This window comes from Balaenoptera musculus, chromosome 19, assembly GCF_009873245.2.
Source record: "Balaenoptera musculus isolate JJ_BM4_2016_0621 chromosome 19, mBalMus1.pri.v3, whole genome shotgun sequence".
Lineage (NCBI taxonomy): Eukaryota > Metazoa > Chordata > Mammalia > Artiodactyla > Balaenopteridae > Balaenoptera > Balaenoptera musculus.
The window spans coordinates 58,878,236-58,884,506 of NC_045803.1; the positions used below are offsets into that span (position 1 = coordinate 58,878,236).

Genomic DNA, 6,271 nt, shown 5'->3' on the forward strand with positions numbered 1-6,271 from the left:
CTGTCAGATGTCCGCGGCCCTGACGGCCCTCACACGATGTCGTCCTCCCTCAGTGTCACTGAGCCCACGGGTTTTCACATTCTTGTCCTGTGCCTGCCTCGACTTCCCTCACAGATATGCATATTTCTTCCAGATGCCTCATCCATACTCTGGAGCTGGTCGGGTCCCAGGACAGGAATGTGGTTGAAACCCAAGTGGCTTGACAATTCCTGAGAAATCATGACATATCCATCTCCAAAATATGCAACATACCTTGTTTCAACCCAAACCAGGTTCCTGGTGTGTCTGCCCTCCCTGCCAGCGTTGTCCCACTGTCCAAACAAAAGAATAAGGTCCCGGACTGTCTGGATGCCCCGTGGTCCCCGCCATGGAGCAGCCCCAGCCACGTGCATGGATGTGTCTGTGGGGCCCGGGCCCGTCCAGACGGGGCCCCTGCACCCACGCCTGGGAAGGTCCTGGGCACGGCCGTCCGTGGACCCTGCCTTGCTTTGCTTATGTTCAGCTGTTTCTCTGCTACCTTTGAAGCAGATTTCTTTACTACACTGCACTGGATTGCTATATTTTTAACCAGAAATAAACTAAAGATTAGAGCATGTTCCCGTTAAATTCAGTTTTTTTTTTCTGTTACATACCCCCTGTTCCTTCTCACAGCTTGGTTGCGCTTGGGGGTCTTCTTTCAGGGCGTGGGGACACAGGAGAGGGAGGGAGGATCCATAGGAAACACATGGCTGATGATGTTACTTTCTAAAAGGATATTTCACGTTTTTGTACATCTTACTCTCCGTTCCTTTTTTACAACCGCGTGGCTGCCGCAGCCCTGGAGGGAACCAAATAAACATGCCTGCTCTTCGCAGCTCTCTGCGTCGTCCATGCTGGGGTGTGTGTCTGGTGATTCCATCTGCAACGCTTTGTGAAGATGAGAAAGACTTCTGTGCATTCCAGTAACTGCATGACACAAAATGGTACCTACACAGGCAGGTTACATACTCACATGCACACACCCTGAGGTAACATAGCTACATAGAAAAGCAACAGCACAAATGCCCGTCATCTGAGGCAAGCAGTGGCTTCAGGGCTGGGGGCTCCCATGGGGCTGGCCGGCGCCCCATCACTTGTCCGGCTGCCAGTAACACAACTGAGAACCAGAGCAGCACCCACGTTACTGCCATTTCCCTACACCCGGGTGAATTCTGAGTGGATTCCGCGGAGACCACGACGTACTGCGTCTGAGAGGCCCTAAAAGCTAGTTTTTACCTGGTTTCCAGACCAGGCTGCCCCGCAGACAGGCCTAAAGCTTTCGCTCAGCCTGGCCAGCCTTTCCTACCTGCCGGAGGCCCGGGTTACTGACAGGTGCGCCTGTGAGCTCCCTCTGGGCCAGGCTGGCTGACCCCGCTCCTGCCGGGCGCGTTCCTGGTGGACACACGGGACAGGGCAGGAACAGATGCTGGCGCGAGGCCCTAGTGGCGCAGAGCGCTGACAGGTTTTAATTAATCCCAGAGCAACCTCGTGAGAGTCATCTTCTCCCCTAACAGCTGCTTCCGTGCTTGAGATGTGAAAACCAGAGGCTGAGATTGAGTTACCTGCACTGAGCCGGGGAGTGGGGGACAGGCCGCCCCCCCGCCGCCCGGCCATCCCCCACCCCCAGGCTGGGAAGCTGCACCCGCACCTCACCTGCGAGAGCGGGAGAGGACGCTGCACAGGGTATGCGACACCTGCACCCGAACGACTGACGAGGAAGATGGTGTCCATGCAGAAAAGCTCAGCATGGCCACAAAAACGCAATGCCCGTGGCTGAAGCCGTTCCAGGGGAGGGCTGAGAGGGCTCCAAATACAAGGACTGTCCACACCCCGTCTAACAACCATAAGCCCATTTCTGTTAGACGCCCTCCGTGTGGGGCGTGTGGGAGGATGACAGGTGCTTTCCTACACGCACGAAGCCCACGGCTCCCCCGGGGTGCACCGAGAACGCAGTGCGGGTCCCACAGACTCCCGCCGGGCCCGGCGAACATCCAACATCCAGCCTGGTCATCAGAGTGCTGCCTTTCATCTCAAGAGTCCCACTTTGGACAGTAAGTTATACAGCCGCCCCACTTAAAAACCGAAGGGCGTTCCCGAGAGCCCAGGGGAGAGACCCAGGTAACAAGCCCAAGACGCTATGGACCGCTGGAGCAGACGAATATTCGGGAGAGTGAATGAAATGAACTGTTTCTGTTTTTCACCCTTTTTTTTAGCTTGGGTACCATCCCCCGGGTCCTCCAGGCGTCCTGGGTGGAGCCCCCCCCCCCCCCGGACCGAGCTCAGCTCAGCCTTCCAGGTCTCGTCTCCAACGCTCCGTGCCTTCCGTCCCAGAAACTTACCGTAAAGGTGCCTCCCAGACGTCACGACCTCTCTTCTCACTGCCACACGGGCCGCCCACCCGCAGTCCACCGACAGCCTCCAGCTTGTCCTGTCGTGACATCGAGTCAGCACCACGACAGAGTCACTGTTAATCTTGCCAGGGACGAGGATGTGCTGCTGGTCAGTTACGTAGGGGGACCGAGAGTCCAGAGGAGGGCGCAGGAGGGAGCGGGAGCCAGGCTCGGGGCCTGGTCAGTCTCGCTCTCCTGCCCAGGGCTGTCCAGGTGTCAGGAAACGGGCAGGAAGCAAAGACTGAAAAACCACCAGTCCCAAGTGCCGACTAGTGTCACTAACTCAGCCTTCAAAGAAGAAAAAGTGCAGTTGCCTTTGTGTAAAACCAGAGAACGAAGCTGCTCTTGTACAGCATGTCCACGAGCCCGGACAACATGACCTCAAGGACGTGGACCACCCTCGACGGTGGGTACGAGGCGCCGGGCACCGAGATGCTGGGGCCCGTCCTCCAGCAGGGGCTGCCGGGCACCCAGGGGAACAGCAGGAAGGAGACGGCCGCACGGAGGGGGGCCCAAAGCAGGTGGACACCCCTGAGGACGATGGAAGCAATGCCAAACGCTCCCCAGAACCGGCACACGCGTTAGCACAGACGCAGCTTCTGGAGTGTGCTTCCACCCCAACGTGGAAGCGCCTGGGATGCAAACAGGCAACACGTTTTGTCCCAGGTCGTCCCACACCTCCGGGAAGCGGGCGCCCCCGGGGGTGGGCCACGGTGCGGACGCAGCCAGCCCCGGGCGAGCCTCGGTGAGCAGGCTCGGGCCTGGGCCCGGGGCAGCACCCCTCTCGCACCCCCCAACACACACCCCTCACGGCAAGCCGGGGCTCACACGGCTACCACATGTGCACACCCTTCCCGTCCTGCCTGTCACAGGTGGGTGCAGGTCTCCAGGTGCGCAGCCACTGCCTGGCAACACGGCGACAGCACAATCCCAACCCTGGAGGCCCCAAGAAGTGGCCGAGACGGGCCTCGGCTGGACCCTGCCCTCCACCCGCTGGCGGTTCCTCGTTCAGCCCATTTCAGTAACTCACTCCACGCCTGCCAGGACGGTCAGACAGGCACCAGGCTCCTCCTGAGAGGTCAGCGCTTGACACACCCAAGGCAGGCGTGAGAATTCCTGGTCCCTTCAGAGCAGAGCACGCTGGTATCCCAGGGCCTCCTGCGTGTGGACCACAGAACAGACCGAGGGTTTTCCGGCAGGTATTGTGTTCAACCGTGACCAAGAGACGGGCCTGGCCCAAGGGTCCCCCCTCTGAACGCCGTCAACAGGACCATCAGGCAGCCGACTGCCGCTCAGTGAGTGACTCCCACCCCACACCAGGCCCGCAGAGGGCAGGGACGGGGCAGGAAGGGCCGCGCTCCACTGCCCCAGCAAGGGCTTCCCAACACTGGGGGCAGGTACAGCGAGGAGACGGGCGTGAATGCAGGGGGCAGGGGCCCGCCTCCCCCCGTGCTGCTCCTGCACCCCTGGGACCCCCAGCTCTTCCCACTGGGCCTCTCGGGAGCCCAGCTCCAGTGACAGCAATGCGGCCTGCACTCACCGCCGGGCCTGCTGCGTGGCGGTCCGCCCCGCGCTGCAGAACTGTGGCTCACGTGTGGGCAGATGTGCCCCTGATGCTGATCTCATGCTTCCCTGACAATGTCCTCCAGCGGGACCCTACTTATGGGTACCATCCGCCATCTCCAAAGAAATGCCCCCTGACGTAGCCTGGCTGAAGTAAACCCACACGGTCCGTTCCGTGCAGGTGGGCCCTCACTCCAGAGGCGAAGCCACTAACCTGACACAGATGCCCTCCTGTGCATTCTCTCACACATCGGTCTCAACCTGCACTTTCTTTTCTTCCTCCTTATGTCCTGGTACATGTAAACTGTCTGTTAATACAGGCAATCGTTTTGCACATTGACAAAAAGGCAATGTCGACTGTGTTCTGATTTTTCTCACTGATGAAGCGGTTAAAACGTTACCTTTGCCTTTCTTCCCTTGTTTTAGCTGGAAAAATGGCTTGGTTGCTTCCAAAATGAAAATAACTTTCCTTAACGAATATAACTGTTTAAATCATACCATTACTACATTCTTCACTATCCGCAAGTGAGGGACACTGTCGAGATTAAAGAAAAATTTCGCTCCTTTTAGTAATAAACGTCACCATTATGGAAGTTTGGTAACTTGCCTCATCTCGTTATAAGTCAGTGTCTTCACTGCAAATTCCTTCTATTGCCCACGTTTTGAGATGAACACACACAAATTCCTTCTCACGGAACCAGGTTTATGTTACCCGACAGCGTCCGTCTATCGTATTTGGAGGGTCTTACGACCCTGAGCAGCAGAGCTCCGAGAGCAGGGATCTGAAATGCACCCCCTTCCCTCGCCAGCGCTGCCCCACTGGGCGCCGGCCCCTCACCGACCCGGGAGCCCACCTCGCGCCTGCTCCCCTCCGCCAGCGAACGGAGGACACAGAGGCGACTCGCAGAGGCACGCTCTGCCGAGGGACCGCCCAGCAGCGTTGCTCCAAACCTACCTTAACTTTCTTAAACTTCGACAGCCATGTGTCTCTTGGGGCGGTTACTCTTTCTTCCCAACTGGAGTCTCTCTGACCTCCACACCCTCCCGACACACGGGGGTCTTTCCAGGCCCAGCTCCGCAGATGAGAGCCCCCTCTCCGCACCCCCATCCCTGCCCCAAGGCCCAGCTCCGCAGACGAGAGCCCCCTCCCCGCACCCCCATCCCTGCCCCGAGGCCCAGCTCCGCAGACGAGAGCCCCCTCCCCGCACCCCCATCCCTGCCCCGAGGCCCAGCTCCGCAGACGAGAGCCCCCTCCCCGCACCCCCATCCCTGCCCCGAGGCCCAGCTCCGCAGACGAGAGCCCCCTCCCCGCACCCCCATCCCTGCCCCGAGGCCCAGCTCCGCAGACGAGAGCCCCCTCCCCGCCCCCCCATCCCTGCCCCGAGGCCCAGCTCCGCAGACGAGAGCCCCCTCCCCGCACCCCCATCCCTGCCCCGAGGCCGGGAGCAGCCCGCCCCTCCAGAGTTCTCGGCTCAGGGCCCCTGCGCTCCACGCGCTGCCGTGGTCCCGGTCCTGACCCAGGTCCAGGAACAGAGAGCGCCCCCGCTCTGCTCCTGCACAGCCTGCCGGCCAGGCCTGGCACTGGCTGCACCCGCGTGGCTCCTCGGCCCCAGACGGCTCACGTCCAGGGGGCTCCGAGGTGAATGGCTGGGCCGACCAGAGCCTAGGTCACCTCGGCCCCAGCCCCGTGGCCACCAGCTGCGCCGGTCGGTGCCTCAGCTTCCACTGGAGCCCGTGTTCAGAGCCCCGACGACCAGGCCTGGCCTCGGACGGATCTTCCACAGAAGTGCAGGTGACCGTGCTCTACACTCTGGACCCACGGCCTCCACACAGCTTTGCTCTCCGACCTAAGACGCCCGGGAAGGCAGCAGCGAGCAGAGGCGTCGCACGCCCACCCGAGCTGCAGCCACCGCGCTCCTCCCAGGCAGGACCTGCTGTCCCCCCCGGGCCACACTCCTCCAGCGGAAGCTCCGGGCACACTGTCACACTCTCATCCCCCACACACGGCGGGGGGCGGGGGGGGGGTGTCTGGTGGGGGCGTTCCCTAAGCGCAAGTCTCTCTCGTGTCACCTGGCCGGTGCCTGAGCGGGGCCTCAGGAGGGCCTCCTCTACCCCGCGAGGACAGCGAAGCAGCCGTCTCCCCGGCAGCCCCGCCCAGCGTCGGGTCCCCCAGCGCGTTTCTACTGTCACGGAGCACTGACTTCCTGCCTGCACCCACTTGGTACAAAAACCGGATGTCACACTGAAACAAACACCACTGTCACATGCTAACAAACACGCCACAGACGCCTCTGTGAACG

At 60.8% G+C, this 6,271-nt stretch overlaps 1 long non-coding RNA gene across 1 annotated transcript; it reads right to left on the reverse strand.

Annotated features, from left to right (window-relative positions):
• Window positions 1-75: 75 nt before the first annotated feature.
• LOC118884965 lies at window positions 76-4,950 on the reverse strand. Its single transcript, XR_005017413.1, has 3 exons — window positions 2,358-4,950; window positions 633-1,852; window positions 76-209 (listed from the first exon to the last, which is right to left on the reverse strand). It is a non-coding gene; the product is annotated as an uncharacterized LOC118884965 (long non-coding RNA).
• Between the last annotated feature and the right edge of the window lie 1,321 nt (window positions 4,951-6,271).